General features: G+C 36.6%; 1 protein-coding gene and 1 pseudogene across 3 annotated transcripts in view; one reads left to right on the top strand and one right to left on the bottom strand.

Moving 5' to 3' along the window:
• The window catches only part of HPSE2 (heparanase 2 (inactive)), a 474,845-nt gene that overhangs the window by 274,816 nt on the left and 173,434 nt on the right, over window positions 1–26,595 (bottom strand). The window lies entirely within an intron of this gene.
• LOC121164333 lies at window positions 14,897–20,969 on the top strand (annotated as a pseudogene).

Below are 26,595 nucleotides of genomic sequence, written 5' to 3'. Positions count from 1 at the left end.
GAGATTTAAATATTGACTATACCATCAAGGAACAGTAGTTTTCCTACTTACAACTTGTTAAATATTTTATTTGATGGAGCGTTTATCTTGAGATTATAAAATAAATTAAATTTATGCCATTGTAAAAATCAAAGGAAAAAAAGAAAGGCGAGAGGCAGAGGGGGGATCACTGGGGAAAGCACAGAGTGGGAAGTTTCATTGCACTTTTAAATCTGAGTATATGAAATTCGATTACTTCATATAAACATTAAAATAAAATTAACAGTGAAAAAGCATAGATATAAAATTAAAATTATAATGTTCCTCTGCAATAAAAATGCTTGCATCAAAAAAAATGAGTGGTACTGAAAAGGAGCAATCAATATAGAACACAATGCATTCCCAATTACTACAAAGTTGAAATGAAACGATAAAAACAGCCGATTCAAATGTGTTCATATTTGCCTTTGGGATTTAGGCACTTAAATTTGAAAACAGATATGTTTATAAACTAAATAAAATTTCAATAATTAAATTAAACCATAACATAAAGAGTAATGGCAAAAAAAAGGAAAGTTCTTCAAATTCCCTAAACTACTTTCTGCTAAAAGCTATTCCCATCCATAAAGTCATTATAGAAAGTAAATTTAATCTCATAAAAATGGGAATTCTACAGAAATTCAACAAAGATTAATTTTCAATTCTCTCTAAATGGGTGTACTAGTGCATATTGGAATATTTAAGATCCAAAGCCTCCAAGCCTATTGTTTGATGAGAAAAAAAAATCCTGAGGGTCTTTTTTCTTAAAAAACTTAATTTTAGATAAACATATATCTCAAGTACTATTACTTCTGTTCTAATTCTAGGAAAAGAATCACTTTCATTTCTAGAATGGTAGTTTAACTGTAAGACAGGAGTTTCTTGATACTTCTTAAGGAGTTACCATGGAGGGGTACAATTAGGTTAAGCATCAATTAAATGATCTGGTTTTATTCCAATCCATGGAAGCCCATTAAGCAACCAGAACGTACTACCTGGTTTGTTTGGAGTTGTCAGTCTCCACCAATTTTCATTGGCATCAACTTACATTTTTAGCTTATTGATTATGTTTTAGGTTATGATAGTGAAGAGTTTGTGTTCTTATGCAATTTTGATAGTTACTTAAATTATACCATAACCCAACAATTTCCTTATATGTAGGCAATAGACTGAAGGATTTAGGCACTTGCTATTATTTAACCTGAATGAAGGAAAGTGTCAAGGAAAAAGATGGAGAAATATTAATGAAATTAAAAGTCACCACCCTGGACTAGTAGTAATGATAATTTCCAGACATTTGAATCTGTGTCCACACCCGATTATCAGTCAGTTATGTAACAGTAGAAAAGTTAGTCCCTGAAGTTCTCCTCCATTTAAATGGCTCCAACACATTAAATACAGACTGTGTTCCAGGCACAATGTTGGCGTCTATCACTTACATATTTATACCATTTAACCTTTACAACAATGTGAGACACAGGTATTAATTAACATTCGATTTTACAGATGAAGAACTTGAAGTTCAGAGATTTGAGACTGAGGACACCAAAATTACAACATTAGTTTTCTGACTGAAAATCTGGCCTTCTTCAAGTGTCTTCTCCATTTGAAAACTATATCAAATCAAGAATATTTATTTTTCTTACATGAAAGGTAAGATGGCTGATGAATGTCTTTATGAGGTTAACTTCCTGGCTGAGGGAGTGTCAAGTTTTCAGAAATGAAATGCAAGCAATCCCTGAGGTTGTAACTTAAAGGGGAAGTCTGTTTTTTAAAAAATGGCTAGAACAAGGCAGAGATTGAGGGACAGAGGAATACTTCTGCACAATTTGTCTCTGCCTCGGAGCTGATCAAAAGATAAGGAAGACTATTTTGGTCAGAGAAGTCTTTTTTTTTTTTTTTTAACTTTTCCCATTCAAATTAAACCAAGGCAGCAGTGCTGAAGATTGGATGAGTAGCCTGATGATAGCTTTGACATGAGTTTCTTGACTACTTTCTACTATTTTTAATATGCAGTTGGAGGTATCTCTGAGGATGTCTGCCTCTTCTTTTCATTCTTCTACATACCACAATATTTTTTGGTTAAAAAACTAACATGTTGAGTGTTTAAAAAGTGGGCAAATTTTCATGAAAAGCTCATAATCTCTAAAGACCCCTTTCAAGGAGATATTCTAAAAGTGATATGAGCAATGGCCGCATGTTTACGTTTTCCATGGTGACCACTTTGAGGAACAATCCTCAACTGAATGTCATAAATCCTGTGTTTGGTTCAGTTATCTTGTTTTGTTTGTAAGGGAGCCTCATTCCTTCTCAGTCACACCTGGTGTGTGTCTCTGATGTGGCTGGGAGCCGGCTGGACAGGGGACTTCCTGTCTACTCTCCAGTGTGCCCTAGCTGATTCACAGGTGTGTCATGGGCTAGAACAAGGTTGGGAACTGGGTCATTTGCAGCCTGAAGGCAGCTGGAGTCTTTAGAGCCCAAGTTCCTACTGATTGCCTGGGGACTAGTCAGCAAAGGAATGGGAATTTTTAATTACCAATAGTTATGTTTCCCAACCCACTGGAATTATTTTCCATTCTCAGTATCCCCCCCTTGAACAGATGTAACCTGGGAAGCCTAGGACCTGGCATGTGGTAAGGGATTTCTGTTTCCTATCAAGCAAGATATCTTAAAAATTCTCTTTATAGCTAGAGTTTATTCACAGTCAGATGAGTTTTTGTCATGGCTAATTCTTTAGAGGTGTATCGTGTCAAAAGTATACTAATATGGTCTCTATATACCTTAATAAGAAGTCAGCTGGGTAAAAGCAACAATAGCAACAAAACCTAAATGAATCTTATTCTTAAAAAGAAAGAAGTCAAAGTACACATTTTTATAACTGTTATGCCCTGACACTGCACCTCTTGAAATCACTATGAAAATATATTCATCGGAAAGTATTTTGAAAAAGAGAATGTTCTGATTATCTTCATTATTCAATTATTTGACTATGAGGTAAATCAAACCTGGATTTTCAATTTCTGATTGGATGGAAAGGAATTTTAAAGCAAAGGCTTTATGTGAACACAACAGCAGAGAAACAGGCTTTTCTACGCATCTCCTACATACATATTTTCCTTGTTGTTGAGGAAACACAGGAGGTGTGGCAGCACATGCTGGAACTCTCTTTGGAATAACAGATGCACAGTTCACATAGTTTCATTTATTAATGAAATTTCTTTTTGTAAAACTGAAATAAGAAAAATTCTGAAACTGAAACCAATCAGAGAAGCCTGTTACAAGTAAACAAATTCTTTTAAAAATGAGTTTCACTAAGGACCTGCTAATCTGCCCTAGGGCCCATCACACCCAATGACAAAAATTATGGTTTTTTTCCAGGAGATGAATTCTGCACCGCTGTTCAGTAGCAGAGGGTGCACTGCAGAGGGAAAATGAATTCACAACTTTCGAGAATTTTCAAGTAAGCTTAGGCTACAGAGAAAGAGTATTAGCAAGTGAAGTTTGCCTAAGCTGATCCCTGCATGATCTGGTATAGTTAACTTTCAAGTTCAACATTCCTCTCTAGATTCAGTATCAATATTTGACAGGAGATACAAGTTGATTTATTAAGAAGTTTACCCAGAGTTATGTGTATGCTATATCAAAAATGTTTTAGTACTAATAAAAACTAATAGTACCTAACCTTTTTAACACTTTCCCAGCATCCATAACAGTTAAGGCTAAGCCAGGCCAAAACACAGGACTAAAACCAAACACTCAAGTGGTGACTGAAGCCACCCTGCCAAACGCCTGCCCCAATCCATTTTATAAAATTAAATGAAACATAAGAAGGGTTACAATAAATGACTGAGCAAGGGTTGAACTCAAACTTGCCTAACATTAAAGCCTATAATTTTTAACCACATGTCAGGAATGCCTGTTAGATTCACTTCATTTGACAACTCACCAGGATTGGAAAACATTACTGGATTCTTGGGTGAAGCATGAATTCAGTGAGAAAAACAATTATGATCATCTATTGATATCTATGTGGTAAGGGATAAAAACTGGTAATAATAACAAAGAATAACTTATTTGCCAACTCTTTCCAGGTAATGCTTTTTCTGCAACTATTACTTTACAAACAAGGGTAACACAAGAAGCTCATCGAAAATGAAATACAAAAGATATTTGTTTTCCATGACCTTTTTGAAGTAGTTTCCACTTGTAAGATATGTGATATATTCTGAAGTCTAACTTATATACTATCTATGTGAATATACTTTGTGAGATTAATATCAGAACACATAATTTGTCTACTTAACAGAACTTCCATAATTAATACTTCATTAGAATATCCAGGTCACATGGTCATTGTAGTCTTTAAGGGAAACACAAATCAGATCTGAGTTTTCCATGCAAAATTATGGCTCAATTTGCATGGAAAACAATGTAAGAACTGTGATGTCAATTAAAAAAGGCAAAAAAAAAAATCCTTTGGAACTTCTGTTTGTTCTTTGTACATATAAGTCATAAAAAGATTAAGGCACAAAATGGATTGTAAAGTATTATAACTGTGATGAAGTAGATTTGTTCACAGTCAAGAAATTTAATAATAGGAGCTGAACAAAGGGAGTAAATGTGGAAAAAATATTTTAGAGAAAAGGGAAGAAATGAGATCAGAGCAAGAACCTCATATGTCATTGCTTCTATTTAAGAAAGAATCATCTACTTACTACTTAGGTTATGGCAATTTTTATCACCACACAAAACAGTTCAGAATGAGTTTTATGGGCACAAGGAAAAGAATATACATTCCAAAGGTGACAGGAATGGACAAAGTGAACCAGCACTTTAGGACAAAGGTTGCCTTTAGCTGCAACACATCCCTTTGGTTCACACACTCTAACTTGCTAACTCAGCTGTGATGACAAAGTGCCAAATGCACTGAACATTTCTCTTACACCGTTTCTCTTTCCTGTTAGCTTCTTTTTTATATATATATATAAGATATATTTATTTATTGTAAAGTCAGATATACAGAGAGGAGGAGAGACAGAGAGGAAGATCTTCCGTCCAATGATTCCCTCCCCAAGTGAGCTCAATGGCCGGTGCTATGCCAATCCGAAGCCAGGAGCCAGCAACTTCTTCCAGGTATCCCACATGGGTGCAGGGTCCCAAAGCCTTGGGCATCCTCGACTGCTTTCCCAGGCCACAAGCAGGGAGCTGGATGGAAAGTGGAGCTGCCGGGATTAGAACCTGCGCCCATATGGGATCCCGGGGTGTTCAAGGGGAGGACTTTAGCCACTAGGCCATGATGCCGGGCCCTCCCGTTAGCTTCTAAACTCCCTTGTGTACTCCCTTTTTCTATATTTCCCTCCCTTCTTTACTCCTTTTCTTTCCTTTTTATTTTTTCTTTCATAAGATTGTTTTTGAAGACTTGCCATATTGCAAACCCTTAGTTGTATAAAAGTGCATCATCTTCCCTCTCTACCATTCAAATCAGTGGAGTGGCAAAAAAAAAAATCCATTATCACTTTCTGGTACTTTATAAACACTCTCTCACAGAGAGCAATAAACACTATCTCCCTGTTTAAAATAAAGCAACGGAAACCCAAAGAGTTTAAGTAGTCTGAGATGAACTATCTCTCATAGGATATGGTTAAAGGAAAAGACAGAAGGAAAGAACAAGTGAAAAAATAATTTATGATGTAATTTTCCCTCCCAGTAATAAGTTTGCCAAGTGCTGAATACTTAACATGCATATACTTTGATATGTGTATATACACACATTCTTGTGTGTAAAGTGTAATACTAGATACACATAAAGTACTCTGCACTTTACAAAAGACTACACAAGTTTAAATTAGTATAATTTTTACAAAGAATCACAGCAGATAAAAGGGTAAGCTAAAGTTTGAAATATTTAGAAATAATATTTCTGCTTGCTAAAGACAATACATTTCAAGGTTCAGATAAACTATGCAAACACCCTAAAACATCAAATTAAAAATTACCTAGCATGGTAGAGTGTACAGGATCCTCTACTGAGAATCAATAAATAACTAGATTACAAAAAGCTCTGGAAGTGACAATCAAGAAGAGTAAAGAGAACGGGAGAAAGTGAAAAGACTCTTCTTTCTCAAACAGTGGATTTAGAGATACAGTGATTTGGGCCTAGTGTAATGGCTCAATAGGCTAATCTTTTACCTGCCAGCATGAGCATCCCATCAGGTATCGGTTCAAGTCCTAGCTGCTCTACTTTGATCAAGCATCTGTCTGTGGCTTGGAAAAGCAGAGAAGTATGACCCAAGGCCATGTGGGAAACACAGATGAAGCTTCTGGCTCCCACCTTCATCTCAGCGTAGTTTTGGCTATTGCAACCATTTGGAAGGTGAAGCAGTGGGACGTCTATCGGTAAAAAATCTGTCTTTCACATTAAAAAATAAATCTTTAATAAAAATTTTAAAAAACTCTTCTTTCTCAGTACATGTGTAAATCTGAAGAAACTATAATTAGCTTTAAGATAAGGTACTTTAATTTTTTAGTACAGTCTAATCCAAATTAATCTACTTTTTAAAAAGTAAAGAAAGAAAAAATTAACTTCAAAAATATCTGTTCTTATTTGGTATATGGAAAAATGAAAATCAAATACATCAATGGTATTACTTTAGTTGCCAGGGCTATTTTTACATAAGCTAACAATAAATAAGTTTTTTGATAAAAAAAAAAACAATCTTTCTGCATCATAAAAAATCATCTCATCTGAAGTGGAATGCAAATCTATATTTCTATTTGACACTGTTTGACAGATTTCCCAAGCTCTTACATAAGGACAGCCTAGAAGTGATGAGGGAAAAACGAATGAGAACTATTCTTACAACTTTAGAAAAACGTTTACCTGAAACCAAGTGGTAGTTTTCTGTGCTCACTGGATCGAGGTATTTTGCTAAGTGAATTAGAATTAATATTTTAATATTCCTAATATCCTTGCAAGAAGACATAGTATTAGCATTATAATTTTTCTAATTGGAAATGTTTGGAGAGCTTGAATAATTTGCCTAAACAAAATTAGGTAGACACCAATTCTTCTTTGTTTCTCCTATAACAGAACTGGAAGAGACAGATGTCTACTTAGCATATGAACATTAAAGAGAGACTGGAAATAGCTTTTATAAGAATACATTTATTATGAAGCCATGTTGACCATGTGACCAAAACTAACATAATTTACATTTTGAGACTGTTCTCTGTAGTAATACCATGGCTAAAATGGATAATTATGCATGCTGGGTAGAGATGATTTTAGAAAGAAAAAAGTATTACTTCAGGAGGATATCTAGATGTTCCAGATCTTAGACATTTGCATTAAAAACACATAAGGACTTGATGTTAGAGGCAGGAAATTATCTAAGACTTAACGTCTGACTGACCACAGAGTACTGGGATCTCCAAATTTTAATGATGACATTTTTCTTTCTATATCTTAAAGTTTTCCTTGCAACCTGTCCTTAATGTCTTGCTGTAGAGATTTTTTTAAAGATTTATTTTTATTATTTTTTTATTGGAAAGGCGGATATACAGACAGGAGAGACAGAGAGGAAGATCTTCCGTCCAATGATTCACTCCCCAAGTGAGCGCAACGGCCGATGCTATGCTGATCCGAAGCCAGGAGCCTCTTCCAGGTCTCCCACGCGGGTGCAGGGTCCCAAAGCTTTGGGCCGTCCTCCACTGCTTTCCCGGGCTACAGGCAGGGAGCTGGATGGGAAGCGGGGCTGCCAGGATTAGAACCTGCGCCCATATGGGAACCGGGGCGTGCAAGGCGAGGACCTTAACCACTGCTCCACCGCGCCAGGCCTGAGATTTTTTTTTAAGTAAAAAAGCTTTATATGTTTGCTGAGCACAAAACCAGAAAGGTATTCTTCAAGAAAATGTCTCATATCCAATTCATGCTTCTCCTTTTATCACTCTCTGGATTTGTCTACACTTCTGAAACAAGCAAATATTTCTCATATGAAATAAGTCTTTCTCTGCAGGTGGACCAAGTGTTTCTCTATAGTTCTTCCTTGATTTTCCATTTCTTTCCCAGATTTCTTAGCATATTAAAGGAATACTTTAAAAAAAAATCCAACATATACTTCTGTTAAAACAACCTGGGTCCTTAGCAGAGTATCCTAGTGGTTAAAGTCCTCACCTTGCACATGCTAGGATCCCATATGGAGGCTGATTCATGTCCTGGTGGTCCCACTTCCCATCCAGCTCTCTGCCTGTGGCCTGGTAAAGCAGTCAAGGATGGCCCAAAGCTTTGGGACCTTACACCTACGTGGGAAACCTAGAACAAGCTCCTGGCTTCAGATCTGCTCAGTTCTGGCCATTGCAGCCACTTAGGAAATGAATCATCAGATGGAAGATCTCCCTCTCTGTATATCTGACTTTCCAATAAAAATAAATAAATCTTCAAAAAAAAAAAAACCTAGCTAGACTGCTGGTTTCTTAAATCATTGAGACAGAGCAAAACAGTATGTACCTTAACTCTTTTGAAAATAAACTCAATTCTATCCCCAATAATTTTTCTATATGAGCTCGGATCAATTATATCTAACATTCTGTTCACTACAACTGAATGCTTTAGGTAGTCAGAATCACAATCAGCTAGGCAAAACCAGATTGGCAATTTCACATTTACATTCTCTCTCCAAATAGCTAGGAGGAATACACGTAGTAATCAGAGGGTAAACCAGAGATGGAGACTAAAAAATGACTATTTTTGATTTATCATGAATCCATATCAAACTGAGTCGGCAAAGAACAACACTAATTTCCAGTATTAGCAGCCCCCACTTTCATTTACATTTGAAGAACTGATCCTTTTTAAATGAAGGTTGTGTCAATCTATAGTCCCTTGTTTTTTTCTGAAACAACAATTAACTGAAAGATGAAACTAAAAGATGAATCTGGAAAAAAAAGATGAGTCCTTCTTTTCACCTTCTGCCAGAGGCCTGCTGACCTGAAACAAGAACTGCAAAGCCAAGCCACCTACTGACATATTACATTTATTGAACAACTCATTTTTTTTGCTTACATAGTGTCAAGGCTCTCTTTATGTTCTCTTATGTTCTCCTGTTAAAGTTCAAAATAAATGTTTTAAAATGCAAGCTAAATGCAAACAGCAAGATCCAATCTCTGAATAGTTACGTCAGAGATATTTTCACAATTATCCATATTAATCTTCTTTTAGAAGCATCTATGCACTAAAAATATGTGGAAGATTGAGCCATTTTATTCTGACAATTAAATAAGGAGAAACAACAGAACTAAAGGTTTTCAGCATTGTGGAAGGCTTTCAAAGAAAACACAGAGTAGAGATGTTTTCCGTCTTATGTTTGTATAAAGCCAAATAAGACACTGTAGGAATTTGTTCTATTCGTCTTCATAGAAGTAAGATGCTTTAGCCAAAAAGACTCTATACTTGAATTCTAATTGCACTTGTTCCTTTATGTTGACAATGGAAATAAAAACAGATCTGCTTATCTTTTCACATTATTTTTTCTATCCTCTTACACCCATTTCCTTATGATTTGTCTTTTCATTTTTTCCCCTTTCCATATACATCACTGGGAAAAATAGTTTGGCATAGTGAGATGACATTCTTTAAAATAAAATAGAAAAGAAGTAAAAGTATCATCTCCCCCATGAGCCCTACTTGCTCACAGTAGTTTCTTCCCCAGCACCAACCAATCATTCCGTATGTATCTGAAATACATGTGAATATACACATACACAGACATATAGGAATCTGCATAGAATAAGGCAGTTAGAAAGAGACATTATACATTATGGTTTCCAGAAAAGATAATTAAACCCTATTTCTTGCTAACTGTATGACTTTGGGGCAGCATTTATCCCTCTGAGTTTGAGACATTTTCTCCATAATAAAGGTCCTGACAATTTCACATATGAGGTATGCAAAATTTTTGTAAAAAATAACATAATAGACAAATATAAGGAACTATTATCTTCACTTTCTTCAGGATTTGTCTCTAGGTAACATAACCAGTAATACCAAGAGAATAAGCAATACTTGTAATATCAATCATTTTAAAAAACCTACAAAATCTTTCCTTGCTCATTCACTCTGAGAATTGGGATCCTCAATACAAGAATGAGAATTCGAAAGTGATGATAACTTAAATGTCCTCTGTTCTTTCTCTTAATTTCTTCAAGGCTCCTTTCCTTGCATTGCATGTTTTATGCACACTTTACATCATAATGACTACTTTATGAGTTGATGATTCTTTTATGAGAAATGGTTTACTGTGCAATCAAGTAGACAGTGCTTTCTCAAGGTTCACTTGCAAGAAATTCAATTATGAAATGCTGAATGTGCTGTTCACACAAAAAAAACTGAAACCTTTTACTAGTTTTTTTTTTTCCCCCAAATGTATCATCTGCCACAACAAGTCAGCCTTTCCTGGCTTATCAAGGCTAACTCATGACTTTTCAACTTTTCCTTCAGGAAGTCAAATGACACATACTTATACACAACATAATCATGTTTGGGAACGTCACATGGTTCCCCCAGTTTTATGTACCAGTTAAAACTGTTTAAGCATTCTCTTTTTTTAAAGATTTATTTTTATTATTATTTTTTATTGGAAAGGCAGATATACAGAGAGGAGAGACAGAGAGGAAGATCTTCCATCTGATGATTCACTCCCCAAGTGAGCGCAACGGCCGACGCCATGCCAATCCGAAGCCAGGAGCCAGGAGTCTCCCACGAGGGTGCAGGGTCCCAAAGATTTGGGACGTCCTCGACTGCTTTCCCAGGCCACAGGCAGGGAGCTGGATGGGAAGCAGGGCTGCTGGAATTAGAACCGGTGCCCATATGGGATCCCGGGCATGCAAGGCGAGGACCTTAACCACTGTGCCACCACGCCGGGCCCAAGCATTATCTTTTAAATCTTAAAAGTAAACCTGGCAACTTACTGATCTATATTCATGGATGAATTTCTGTAACTAAAATTCAGCAAACACATATGAACCCACTGCTACAGGGCCCTATGCTGGTGTGTGGAAAAAGACAAATAATACTGAATTGCCCTACTTCCCTTAAGCAGCTGAAATTTTGGTAAAAATAGATGTAATATAGATAGGAAGTGTACTGAAAATACATGAAAATTATGATCCATGGGCTCTAGAGGCAGCAACACACACTACTAGCCAAGGGGCAAGAAAACTTAATCCCTTAATATACATGTCTAGTTTTATACGATATTATTGTAAATCACATGAGGTTCTTCATATATCTTATTTATAAATGGAACAAAATTTTTCAATTCAATGTCTATGATAAAGTGCAGATATCTATGTACTGGATTTTTGCTATATGATTAGAACACAAAAACCTGGAAAAAGATTAACACCTATCCTGATGACAAGAAAAATTCCTATGATCCACAGAGTATCTTCTCAAACCAATCACAGCAAGTTCAAGAAATCTCAGAGTGAATAAACAAGTGTGAATTCAGAAATACATGCATTTCCAAGGAGAGTTGAACTGTTTGTACTTACTGACCTGAAGCAGGTCATGGGAAAGTTGTCAACCTCCACACAAATTGGGAAGTTGATCACTCTGAAACTAGACTCAGCAGATAAAGAATTTTAAGTGATCATAATCAACATGTTAAAGGTTTTACGAGCAAAGGAGGATAAATGTATGACCAGATTCAAAAGTTCAGAGCTGAGTAAGCTGGTTTTTTAAATAAATAAAGAAATAGTCATATAGATGTGTATTCAAAATCACATCAAATTCAAACTTATGAAAACTAAAGAAACCTCTTATAGGCTGTTAAGAGAAAAAATATACAAAAAAAAGAAAAAGGTAAAAATTACTGGAGTAAGTTGAAAGACAAATAATGAAAGAAAAAATAAGTATTTACCTAAAATTCCACCAGCAACAAAAACATCTTTGAAGACATAAAGGAAATAAACAGTGGCGATGGTTGCACAATATGAATACATTTAATGCCATTGTGCAATAAAGGTAAAAATTTTGTTTTGTATATTCTGCTGAATAAAAATTGGAAAAATATGCTGGAGAAATAAAACCTTTGAGAACTTCATAATTATCCCAAATGTAGCTATCGTTTGTCTCCATTAAAAATCAGAAACACTGTAACAGAAAGAACATTAGTTTACTCTCACATATGAATACTTGTTGTTCAAAAAGGCCTGTGATCGGTTATAATCTAGTTCAGACTCAGTGACCCAGTGGGTGTTTTACCCTTCCCTAACACAGATCATGTCTCTAAGCCCTCTGTCAATTTTTACACTTTGTTTCTGCTTTGTTGACTCCTCTCTTTAGTTCTAATGTTCACAAAATGTTATAATTACTAAGGCCACTCAGAAGAATTGTCTTATCAAACTTGTGCAGTCAGTCCCCTTTCTGGGGCCTTCTATTTACCTAATCATGATGATCAGCCCTTCCTATGTATTCTAGAAGCATTTACTTTACTTTACAGCCTTGTGTGTAACATACTTTCATAAGCAGACAAAATTTCATTTCTGTACTTTACAGTTAGACATAAATATAACAGAATAAATAACACATTTTTACATATCTGTGAAAGCTAGGTAATAGCTCACTACAATGTATAAGCAATCCAGTCCTCCAGTTGCCAGCCATAGTGGAAAACTATAATTGTTTTAGAGTAAGAACTGTCTTTTTATTGGTTGAGAACCACACACACTACAATTTACATTTCCCAAAGTGGACTGATTAAAAAAAAACAGTATGTACAACATATAGATTGATTTTGAAGGTCCAACACTGTGATATAATCAATGAAGTCACCACCTGCGGCACCAAAATACCATATGGCCGCTCCACTTCTGATCCAGTTCCCTGGTAATGGGCCTGGGAAAGCAGCTGAGGATGGTGTAAGTTTTCTGGACTCTACCCATACACACTCATGTATGTACCACAGCTGCGTCATACATAGGATTAGACTTGAATAATTTAGATAGAAACATGGGCTCACAAAGACTAAAACACACACTCACATATATATTCTCTGATCATTTACATGAAGAATTTAATGATTGTGGGGGCCAACACAGTGGCATGGCCAGCTAATCTTTCACCCGATAGTGCCAACATCCCATATAGGTGGGATGGTTCATGTCCAAGCTACTCCACTTAAAATCAATCTCCCTGCTTATGAGCTGGGAAGGCAGAAGAGGATCGTTCAAGTCCTTGGGCCCTTGCATCCATGTGGGTGACCTGGAAAGAAGCTCCTGGCTTTGGATTAATCAGCTTACCTCACCTCTGACCATTGCAGCCATTTGGGGAACAAACCAGAGGATGCAAGACCTCCCTCTAAAATCTACCCTACAAATAAATAAATATATATATATATATATAAAGAATTTCTGATTGCTAATTTTACGTGTCAACATTACTGGGTTAAGTAAGGTATGCACACAAGCTGTTAAATGTTATTTCTCTGTGAGAAGTGTTTCTGAAAAAGGATGAGAATTTCAATCAGTAAGCCAAGTAAAGAAGATTTGGCTTCACCAATGTAATCATAAATCATCCAATATGTGGGTGTGGAAGAATCACATATATGTGTATATATTGTATTTTATTGTATTCTATTTGCCTTTTATTTCTATAGAACTAGCTCAAAAAGAAACCATTTCTAGGACTTATTTCAGAAAGCTAAAGGATCTGGCACAATTCTGTTTTAAGTGGAATTCTATATAAATTGAATTAAAGCTTAACTAACTGGAATTTTAATTTGAAATACACATAATAAATAAATGTGAAACACATTGTCCATTATTTTTATCATTAGTGCCACATCTTAACATATTGTTAAAAAGCACAAAGTCAAAGTTTTAGAAACATAATTACATAAAGGACATGATATTCTTTCTTAATGGCTAATGCAATGCTGAAATCATTCTTAGCACGAGTTACTACAATGGCAAATAGTTTTCATTATGGAATCAGTTACTATTAAGTTGGATGCTAATGAACAGAGCTATAGGTGTTTACTGAAGAATAATTATATGATCAATAACAATGACTCACATATTTGATGACTTAACTGCAGTCTGGAATCCACCACCAACATTTTGTAACTATTATGATTTATTTAATTCCTCCACAAGGTCATGAAGCAGGTATTATGAATCATCTACAGATGAGCTTTTTGAAGTGAGGGGAATCATCTACCTCGTGAATGGCAGAGCTAGGATATGATTTATATAAAATATGCATACACAGCAATAACACTTTTACTTTTGTTGATTAAGTAAATGTAAGAATTTTCTCACAGGCAATAAAAGCAAAAAATAGACAAATGGAATTATATCATGTTAAGAAGCTTCTGACTACAGAGAAAACAGTCAATGAAGTGAAGAAAGATAGAGGAAATATTTGCAAATTATGCAACTGGCAAAGAACTGATATCCAAAATCTATAAGAAATTCAATAACAATAAAAACGAACAACCCAGAAAAGAAATTGGCAAGGAAATGAATAGGTAATTTTCAAAGGATAAAATTAAAATGGCTAGCAGACTGAAAAAAAAAATGCTCAAGACATCATGCATCAGGGAAATCCAAATAAAAACCACAATGAGGTTTTAACTCACCCCAATTAGAATGACCACAAGACAGGATTCAGAAAGCAATAAATTCTGGTGAGTGTGCATGGAAAAAAGCTACCCTAAACCCTGTTGATGGGAATGTAAACTATTACAACCTTTATGGACATGTATGCCTATGGGAAAGGTATACAAAGCCCAGAATCCCCCACAGTGGCCACTTTGTGGCCCCCAAGAGCATGTACATTCCAGTGGAGGGAAAGCCAGAGGATCCTGCCCAAAACACCATTTGGCAGGTGGCTTTACTGAGACAACCACAGGTTTTTGAGCACCCCACTGCTATACGACTAATGGATATCCATGCAACCTCCCAAACTGATAGGGAGATCAAGGTGATCCTGGTGTTTCAGCACATAGACTAGAACCAAAGGATGCCTCTGGGCAAACGCACTCCCACTGGGCTTGCCAGCAGAGATAATCAAGGGTTTCATGTTTCTAAAAGTCCTGGATTTCCTCCATGCCAACTGCATTGTTCACCAAGGCCTTAAGCCAGAGAACATTCTGGTGACAAGCAGTAAGATCATCAAGTTGCCTGACTGGTTTGGCCTGAATCCACAGCTACCAAATGGTGCTTACACATGCGGTCATTACACTCTAGTACCATGCTCCTAAGATTCTTCTGTAGTGTTCCTCTGCCAGACCTGTGGACATGTGGCATGTCAGCTATATCTCTGCAGAATTGTTTCAGCCAAAGGTCTTCTCCTCTGAGAACTCTGAAACCGACCAGCTGGACAAAAAATTTTCTGGGTTGTCTCCAGAAGACTTCTGGCTATAGATGTGCCACTTGCCAGAGGAGCCTTTTCCCAGAGAGGGCCTCCCCGAGTGCACTTGGTGGTGCCTGAGCTAGAGGGGATGCTGACTTTTTACCCACACAGTGAATCTCATCCTGCAGAGCTCTGTGGCCGTCTTGTCTCCATAAGGACCCAGAGAGAATAGTGGAGAGACTGCCACAAGAGGAAGGGATGCTGGGCTTACAGGCTTCCAGCCACGAGTATGGTGAGAATGCCAGCTCTGACTTGGGTTCTGGGGCTCTGAAGCCTCTAGCTTTTTTACAGAGCACATTTTGTTGCCTTCATATTTCCTTCCTGCCTCTTCTTTTGAGCTGTATCTTCCACAGGGCCTTGCTTCTCCACACTAAGCAGGATGCTTTGATTTTCCCTCTTTCCTACCTTGATACTGGAGTCCTTTGTTACACAGGAAAACTAACAAGACAAAGAAATAAGGTCAAAAATACATCAAGAAGACGAATAGTGTTAAAATTTCTGACAAGGGCCTGGCAGCATGGCCTAGCGACTAAAGTCCTCCCCTTGAATGTGCAGGGATCCCATACGGGCGCAGGTTCTAATCCCGGCAGCTCCACTTCCCATCCAGCTCCCTGCTTGTGGTCTGGGAAAGCAGTCGAGGACGGCCCAAGGCTTTGGAACCCTGCACCCATGTGGGAGACCTGGAAGAAGTTCCTGGCTCCTGGCTCTGGATGGGCATTGCACAGGCCGTTGCGCTCACTTGGGGAGTGAATCATCGGGCAGAAGATCTTCCTCTCTGTCTCTCCTCCTCTCTGTATATCTGACTTTCCAATAAATAAATAAATCTTTTTAAAAAAATTCTGACAAGATTTCTCAGAGCATTCAAGATATAAATAAGAACAGAAAATTTCTATGAGAAAGACATACTGTATCGCAAGTAGCAAGTTTTAGAGACAGAGAGGAAGAGCAAAATCTCCAGTCTACTGGTTCACTCCCCAGATAGCCACAACAGACATTGACAGGCCATGTTAAAGCCAGTAGCTTTCTTCAGGTCTCCTGCATGAGTGCAGGGATTCAAGACTTTGGGACATCCTCTGCTGCCTTCCCAGACACATTAGTAGGGTGCCAGACCAGGAGTGGAATAGGTAGGACTCAAAGTGACAGCTACATGGGATGTCGGCCTCATGGGTAACAGCTTTACATCCTATGCCAAAACAAGCCCCATATTTTACCATTCTTTTTGGTTAAAAATGTCTTGAATACTTGAAGTAGTTAAATATAATATCTAAATGCTAACTACACTTAATGTGAGTTTTAAATTTTCAACTTTGAAATTAAAAGTTTGTCACAAAACTCAATGGTGAAGAAGAATGAGTAAAGGAAGAGAAAAAATGAAGGAAATACAGATACCTGTGGGAATGATATATTGTTTTCCACATTTCCTCTGGACAATGATCTACACATCTAGTGCTATTTTTAGGAAAAAAAAAAACCAGTGCAAATATTGTATTGCTAAATTATCTTTAAAAATGAGCAATTAAAAATTCTTAAATTCTTGTGTTTACATGTACAATCAGAAACAATAGGAAAATGTTTAGAGAGTATCTAGTCTAACATTTTATATTAGAGAAAACTGAGCTCAAAGTTGGATAAAGGAAGTAAGTTAGTGTGTGCAAGTCCACTGAACTTTTACTATTTTACTGTAATAAATAACCCACGCCTAAGCTATCTATTCCACATATGGAATATTATAGAATGGGACATGTCTGACTCACAGCATGACATAAGAATCTTAATTACAAGCTCACTCTAGAAAAGCTCTAGCTATTCTGAACACTGGGAAAATCTGTTTTATTGCCATTGCAATAAAATCTTTTATTAACTGACAATGACTATCTCTTTTCAAAACAATTTACATCTTGCAAAATTATAGAGTTTCTTGGATTAAAATAAAGGTCTCAACTCTGTCCCATATTAATCTGATTCTCCAAATAATTTTGGAACCTTCTCTAAATCTATTGGTCACCAGGGTATTTGCTTGAATACATTCCATCTTTGAGAAATTATGACTGTTAAAATGTTATTCTTTAGATTACGCAACATTTATAATACTTTGGTCTCTCTACCTACCATCTCCACCAAGGGCACTACATTTTATGACATATAAAACAAATCTTATCTCTCTCTTCCATAACATAGCTTCCCAGATATAGGATGGTCAACACATTGCTTCTCCAAGCAAAAATGGAAAAAAAAAAGAAGGAATGAGAGAGAGAGAGAGAGAGAGAGAGAGAGAAAGAAAGAAAGAAAGAAAGAAAGAAAGAAAGAAAGAAAGAAAGAAAGACAGGCAGAAGGAAGGAAGGAAAGAAAGAAAAGGCTCTAATTGCTTTAGATTTGGCTCATAAGAATAGTTTGGAAAGAGGTGAATCATACTGATAAAGCACTAAGGTCAAAATCCTATAAATACCACCTGCCGATTGTATAATATTTGAACACTAATTATCTTTCTGTTTCCTTTATTTGCAAAAAAGAAATGGTAATGGTATTATTTTCACAGTACTGCTGCAAAAAAAAAATCAAATAATCAAGATTATTGGACTAGATTGGACCATTACAGTTTTGAACTTTTCAAGGCTTCTCTGTGTTAAAATTACACATTAGCTGATCTATATCAGGCTTATCACGGTGACTGGAGAATAATCCCCTACCTCAATGATATTAACTCTAGCCTAATGTAGCTTAAATGAATGAAACATTAGTGTGATGTTATCAGACACTTTTTAACGATCAGCTTGGTCTCTTTCTGACAATATTCTACAAAAACATGTCCCAGAGTCACCAGTATAAAAAAACTAGGAAACACACAAAGGTGACATGAATTTACCTTGCAGTCTGAAGCCTTACCTATGTGAGACAAGTGCAGCAGTCATAATTAACTCATACTTTTTGCTGCAGGCCACTGAAATTTCAAGGTTGTTTGTGACAATATTCATAAACTTCTGTGTTTATGATAAATTATTCCAAAATGCAATAGTGTAAAACCAGAAACATTCTAGTTCTCCCAACCACGTATTGGCTAGAATTCACTCACAGTCTGCAGATTTGCTCTGGGTCTGCCTCAAATATGCCCTATCGTTCTGAGATCAGTAACCTCTCAAGGTATGTTCATTTTATAGTGAAAGAACTGGTAAGAGAGCACACTCAACTCAGAAAACACCCCAAATGCTCACTTCTGACTATCATGTCTACTAGCTTAATACTCATCAAAAGTAAAGTCATATGCCCAAGGCCAAAGTCAAAAGCAAGGAAAGTAAAATCTGCCCAACATGAGTTCAAAGCAAGTTATGTATCCATGGGTTGGGTACATTGCATCAGTGGGTTGGAAAAGTATACTTTTCCAATTAATGAAAGGATGGTGGAATGAATATTTGCTTTAAATTGACTCAGTTTCCTACCATTATTTTTATGAAGCAATACGTAATACAAGCACTCGGCAATTATTTTGGTATTTAGAAGCTGGTATACAAGTGTTCATTGTCACAATTAAATATCATCACAATGATCCAAGTTCCTCTACATTTTGGGTGCTCTCCTATAGATGAAATGTGTTTGTATTCCACTCAAAAAGAAGAGCGTATTGATATGGAAAACAACGGGGATCTTGGGAGGGTTGTTTTGGTTTGCTTGCTTTTAAAATTTTGTCACATTTTACGAACTATTTATTTAGTTAGTTATTTAGTCAGAGATTTCCATTCTCCTCCTCCACAACTTTCCTCCTCTCACTGATTTCCACTGACTCAATGAAGCAAAACAATCTTGTGGAGAAATGCATAAAAGAAATGAACATACATTTTTCAAGAGAACAAATTCAAATGGCTAATAAACATATGAAAAAATGCCCAAGCTCCCTAGCTATCAGAGAAATAAAAATAAAAATCACATTGAGTTCTGCCTAGCTCCAGTTAGATTGGCCTACATTCATAACTCTACTAACAACACCTGCTGGCAGGGAAGTTGGAAGACAGGTATCCTACTTCACTGTTGGTGGGAGTGCAGATTAGTACAACCACTATGAAAGTCAGTGTGGAGAGTGGAGAACTAAAAATTATCTGCCATATAACCCAGCTATCCCACTTCAGGAAATATATCCAAAGGAAATGAAATTCACATATAAGAAAGTGACCTAAAATCCTATATGTACAGCAGCACAATCTACAACAAAAAACAACTATTGATGGCACAGTTTCACTGGATGGATTTATTATAGTCCCCATTCTATGCATCATTATCACTTTAGAATAATCTAAGTGTTAATTTTTCTTTGTTAGTTTCATCACTGTCATCTAAAACTTCAGTACTCTTTCAAATAGACTATCAAACATGTCTACCTATCAAATAACAGATAATCTGGCTATATGCATAGGTAAATCCATTTTTGCAGTATTTAATTTATTCACAGCCAGTTCAGATGGTTTTAGATTCTGACTTTATCACTTAACAGCCTTCCCACCTCCTGTCATACATGCATTCCTTGCCTTCATCCAAGTCACCGACAGAAGGTTTATACTGTCAGCACAGGGAGAATGATTCCACTAGGAAAACTGTGGAACCCCCACTCATAAAAACAGAGCTGACAGCTTCCGGCAAAAATAGACCTCCTGGTAACACTGGCAATTCCGCGAGTTCATCATACTTTCTCTGTTCTTTGCGAGCAGCTGCTTGCAGCCTGTGCTGAGCCTGTGAGACCACGGGGAAAGGAAGGTGGAGGCCTAAATCAGACACCAAACAAGTTATGCTTTTGGGCAGAAATTAGTGAGTCCTAAGGGCTGTTCTGACATAAAGCAGCAGCACTATAGGTACAGAGAGCAGTTAGAGCAGTGCTGATACAGCAGTACAAATCCCTTGCTGGTGGGGTAGACCTCCCACTGATAACAAAAACAATTGATTACTTAGGATTATTTCTCACACTTTACCAGATACTAATTTTGCTGTTATTTTCGAAATAATATTTAAACATGAAAGAAAAATTCAATGATATCAAAACATATATGGTGGAAAATAATTCTCCCTCTTATCTTCAGTTACCTTCTAGAAGGAGGTCATATTTGTTACTTGTGTTCTATAACAACTCTACATAGCTATTTCCATGTAAAAAACCCATTCTCTCTCTCTCTCTCTCTCTCTTTCACACACACACAGAGTATATATGTTTCATATTTAAGAGAAACAGGGCATACAGAATCACTTATTTTGAATATTCATGTCTCCATGGTAAGAGCACACATCCAAGACACATATATGAAACTCCTGAGGTTCAAAGAGACTAACTACACTTGTCAAGATCAGAAGGTATGGAGTAAGACCCATCCCTATGAGGCATAAATTTATATACAGGAAAATCATTCATCATATGATCTGGGAACGGTTTTTTAAATGTACAAATAGGTCGTGGCCATTTAAGGTGGAGGGAAAAGGAACTGCAGAATACCGAGTTGTGACAATGACTGACATCCTCGTTCTACGATCTTTGTCAGACCACAGCAGCTTAAAGAAGTGACTGCTATATATATAGATATTGCACTTTGTGAGTTGGGGACCTGGTATTTCTCAAAACCCTAAAATATTCTAACTGAAGACTGTCGTAAGAAAAAGGAAATGTTTCAATTTGAAATCCTTAATTAAAACCACATTCATAATTTCAAGTATTTAAGGAGAAAGTTAAAGAAGAAATTTACTTTTGCACATCACAGAGATTATAATAAACACGGAACCTTGCCAAAAGACATGCCTCCAGCTGCACTGAAGAAACATCAGAGTAGACCAGCACTGTAGTTCCAGCAAGAAAAAGACTGAAGGCAAAGTCATGTATGGAAAGGCAAACAACTGTAATGTAAAACTCATGTTCCCTGTTGGAGTAGAATTCTGCAGAAATGCATCTTGCACATGCACACACGTGCATGCACCCCCCCCACACACACAGACACACACAGCTAGAGTGGGTCCTCAGGATTAACTCAAACATGGTCGGCTGTGAGACTGTTTTCTTGAGATCCACTGAGGCTACAGATGTCTGAAAGAGAAAAAAACTACCAACTTATAAACCAGCCCAATCAATTTGTACCCAAAAAATGATTTACATGGATCTCTACATGGCAAGGCTCATTATTTCTTGGATTTTCTAGAGCTTCTAGACTTCTTTTTTGGCTAATCTGCAAAAATCAACATATGAACATCTTATTAAAACTTCAGAATGAAGGGCCCAATGAGATAGCTTAGTGGCCAAATCCTCATCTGGCATCCACCAAGTTCTAACATGGGTGTTGGTTCATATCCCAGCTATTCCACTTCCCATCCAGCTCCCTGCCTGTGGCCTAGGAAAGTAAGCAGTCAAGGACGGCCCAAAGTCAAGGGATCCTGTACCCATATGGGAGACCCCGAACAAGCTCCTGGCTCCTGGCTTCACATCTGCTCAGCTCTGGCCATTGTTACCACTTGGGAAGTAAACTGGTGAATGGGAGATTTTTCTCTTCGTACCTTATTCTCCGCATATATCTGTCTTTCCCATAAAAAATATTAAAATCCTTAAAAAAATCTTCAGGATAAAAAGAACCTGAAAACTTTTCATGTGAGGTATTAACACCGAGATACACAAAATGAAGAATCTTATAAAGATATCTACAAATGAGATCTCAGTTCCACTAAAATTATTTTTTCCATAAATTCTTATTATTTCTCAGTCACAAATCTCTTGCCACAGTCTATTTTAAAAAATAAGATAGGAAAAGGAATACAGTAAGAAGTCATGTTTATATGAATATTCTGTACATGTAGCATGTTTATAGATATATAAGCTAATATACATTTCCTGGAACTAAATGAAAGGCATACCAAGCTAATCTAATTTAATATGTTAAATAAAGCTAATTTTATTTTTTTTCACAAATGCTCAATTCCACATTATAGAGCATCTATTACGTGTGATTCCTTAACACTAAGGCATCACACACTTTTAGCCATAAGGAGTTAAAGGTTTATGAAGGGGCATAAAAAATATATGTTAAAGATTCATATACAAACCATAGCAAAGGAAAGACACCAAAAGAAGACATCATAAAATGAGCCAGAAAAGTTTACAGACAAGCAATGAACAAACATGCTGGGACAGACATTGAGATTCAAACTTTCAAAACAGTGTTGGAGTCCCTCCAACATTGTAGGCTTATTGCCAGATACTGGAATGGTCTGATAGATAAATTTCTCAATAGTGAGGATAAGGCAAGGATAATGTTGAAACAATAAGAAAAGCACAAGAAAAGAATTCATCTGCATGTATTTTAATGCAGAGTCAGCCAGATACAATTGTAGTAGTTTCTAAAGTCAGCTAGAAATGAGAAGCTAGGACATTCTGTAAACAGAGCAGTGATAAGAATCATGGATCAGGCAAATATAACAGCATAACTAACCATTTCAAAACAGTTCAGAAGTTCAGTGGGATTCATTTGCAATTAATTATAATGTGCCAGATCTTTCTTAATCTTTTATTTCTGAAGAAGGCAAAGCACATACTCAATAGTTTTGGATCATCTATAAAATTACGGAGGTAACAGGGTCTAGCACAATAGCCTAGCAGCTAAAGTCCTCACCCTGGACTCACTGGGATCCCTTATGGGCACCGTTTCTAATCCCAGTGACCCCACTTCCCTTCCAGCTCCCTGCTTGTGGCCTGTGAAAGCAATAGAACACAGCCCAAAGCCTTGAGACCCTGGACCCAGGGGGAGACCCAGAAGAGACTCCTGGCTTCAGACTGGCTTAGTTCCAGTCATTGTGTTCACGTGGTGAGTGAATTATTGGACAGAATATCTTTGTCTCTCCTCCTCTGAATATCTGACTTAGTAAAAATAAATCTTTAAAAAAATTATGGAAGTAACAATGTAACATGTCAGAACAGAACTGACTGGCAAAATGTCACATTTTTAAATTTTTAATATATAAACAGTAAGTTTTATTATGTCACAAAATTGTAATTTTCACTTTTTACAGCTTCTTTATATGCACTGAACAAATTTCATGTATTTCACAATATAGACTTAGGAGCATGGTGATATCTGCCACCCTTTTTTCCATCCTGCCTGCATTTCCCACCCACCCTCCATCTTCCCTATTTTTCTCTCTTTATAAGATTTTTTTTTTATCAAAAAGGAAGATTTACAGGGAAAAGAGAGAAAGAGGAATATCTTCCACCTGCTGGTTCATTCCCTAAATGGCTGCACCGGCCAGAGCTGAGCCAAACAAGACAGGAGTCAGGAGCTTCTTCCAGGCCTTGGTCATGGCTGTAGTAGGGTCTCAAGGCTCTGAACCATCCTCCACTGCTTTCCTAGGTCATAGCAGAGAGCCGGATGGGAAATGGAACAGCCAGGACACCAACTGGTGCCCATATGGGATGTTGTTGCTTGGAGGTGGAAGATTAGTCACTGAGCCACCACATTGGCCCCTCCCTTTTTTTTCACATTAGCCTACTTTCATTTCATTTCACAGTAAGAGGCTTAACACTTTGAATAAAATTCTATAGACAGCTTTTTCAGAACAAGACCGAGATTCATATCAGCTTTAATACCTGAGTTTCCTCAAGTTATTAAACTCCCTGTTCCTATGATAGAAATGTGATATTACCTACTGGCTCTGATATGTGAAAGAAAGAAATCACATTACTAAAATGTCTAAGAGATGTAAAGTGCTAACTTTAATTATTTATTATTACCATTTGTTCCTTTTGCAGATGTTTCCGGTTTAAAAAAATGCGAACATGTGCTCAATAAATACAGCCATCAGTGAGATTAAGAAAGAAGGAACTAGGGTACACCGAGGAGCATTATGAAAGCCATGGGGTAAGAAACGAAGGAACATCCACACCCAAGCAACTGGATAGTGAAAACGTAAAGTAGAATCAATTGAACGAAGAGTCACGGCTTTGTGCTGTGAGGAAAACATAATTTAGTAGACCAGATTTCACCATGAAAAGAGAACAGAGGAAGGACAGAAATCAGCACACTTCTGAATCACTAATTATTTATCAATAAGATGTTTCTGAGTTTCCTTCTACTCCAAAATTGTATTATCAACTGTACTTCTTGCTTCAACTAAATTAACAAAATTGAGCTGGGAGTAGGAGAGGCTTGAGAGGGTAGTAGAATGCATAAAAAGTTTCTAATAGTTATGAGGTTCGTTTTCACTCACTGCTTGGCTAGACAGAGCAGCATGGAAATTGTCATAAATTAATGTATCTCTTTAGTGGAACAGTTCGGTAAAATACACCTACAACACATGATTCACACTGTGGCTCCAAGTAACAATATCCAATTTTCAGAGTGACATGATTACACTGTTCATCTAGTTAAGTTGTTTAATTAGGCATTCTGTGTATGTCATTCATAAATAAATAAATGTTTAAAAGTTAACTGAGTAGACAAAAACAAACAAAGCATAGGTACCAAAGAAATAAACCTTTCATTCTAGGTAACAGTATTAACAAGTGAGTTCATAGAAGCTCAAAGCCCAGATCATTCTAGGCTTTGTAATCCCTACACATCTTTATAGTATATACACACAGAGTGATGTGAAGGTAACTTTGATATGGTTATTTTAGGGACAAGACTAGAATTTAAACTGTTCTGGAAATTCAGGGCCCGTTTTGTGATGCAGAGGGTTAAGCCACTGTCTGACATGCTGCCATTCCATACTGAAGCACTAATTTGATTCCCGGCAGCTCTGCTTCTGGCCGAGTAGGCAGTAGAAAATGGCCCTGTTACCCCTGTGGGAGAACCATATATAGTTAGTTCCTGGTCCTGGCGATGAAGTGAACTAGTAGATGGAAAACTCTCTCTCTCCCTCTAATTCCTTTTCAAGTAAATACAATAACTCTTAGAAATAGATTCTTTGGCAATTCTATCAAAGTAACCACTCCAAATACCATTTGAACTCAGAAGGGACTTTTCAAAATAGTAGCTTTTTAATGTAACTTATATGAATGTGTGAGTTTTCATGTAATGCATAAGCTATTTTTTGTATTTTACCGTGATTCTACTTTCTGATAAATTCTTTAATATTTATGAGTATTAAACAACCTCCCCCTGTTTCAAAAAATCTGTTCATCTCAAAATTTCAGAGCTTTAGGGTCTAGGCTCTAGAACACATATAAAGTGTTCCTATTTCTCAGAACTTCACCCCCCCCAAATAAAAACCATATCCAGATTACTAGCAATATCCAATGAAAACCATATGAATAGCAATTCAATGAAACTTCAAAATGGTCCTACAGGCATGAAAGAATAAAGAACAAACTGAATAAAATATTCAACCACACAGAATATTTCAGCTGAAAGATGAAATGTTTCACATTTATTTCTAATTGGCTTGTGGAATGTAATGGAATTATATTACCAGTTCTTAACATTTAACAGTTACATCTTAAATTGAGAGTGTCGGAAAATCACTTGTATAACAGTATTTGATAGAAATCTTTCAGATACAAAATCAAGTATGAGAAATAGAAAACAAGATGAGCAAAAGTTTAAAAATCTTGTGGAAATTAAGTAAAAAGAAAAAAACTGTAAGGAAATTAAATTTTATCAGAAGATGGTGCTCTGGCAGAGGTGCACAAGAGCTCTTTTATGTTGTCCAAATGCCCTCAATTTTCAAAAGTAAAGATTCAGTTTGACAACAGAACACTCATCACATTACAAAAGATTCTAAATGAGCTTTGGGAAAAAAATTCAACATAACCTGATACTACCTTATACTTAATTTAGCAAATACCTGCCATATGCAAGGCACGATAGTAGGTTAAGAAATCAATACAGAAATGAGCAAATATAAGACTTATCTTCCAGATCTCCCAACCTACAAAATCCTAGATACTTGCGAAGGAAACTCTCTTATCCTATATAGATCTAATTAGTAGTAAGATACTAACAAACGCGCCAATGCATTTTCTGCTGAACTGTGATTCAGTCCCAGATTCCAAAAACCGCAAAATAATTCATCAACCAGTTAACTGACAGCTAAAATAAATGGCCTTATGACAAGTCTCTCACTCCCCTGAATGATTTTAATTATTTTTTGTAGCCAAGAATTATGACTAACTTCTGTGACAGAAGCGAGAAGTACTTTGTTGAAAAAGTCTGTTT

This window comes from Ochotona curzoniae, unplaced genomic scaffold (assembly GCF_017591425.1).
Source record: "Ochotona curzoniae isolate NIBS_2020 unplaced genomic scaffold, NIBS_Ocur_1.0 contig_66, whole genome shotgun sequence".
NCBI classification, from domain to species: Eukaryota; Metazoa; Chordata; class Mammalia; order Lagomorpha; family Ochotonidae; genus Ochotona; species Ochotona curzoniae.
The sequence above is the reverse complement of the archived record's forward strand: the minus strand, read 5'-3'. Positions and strand labels throughout refer to the sequence as shown.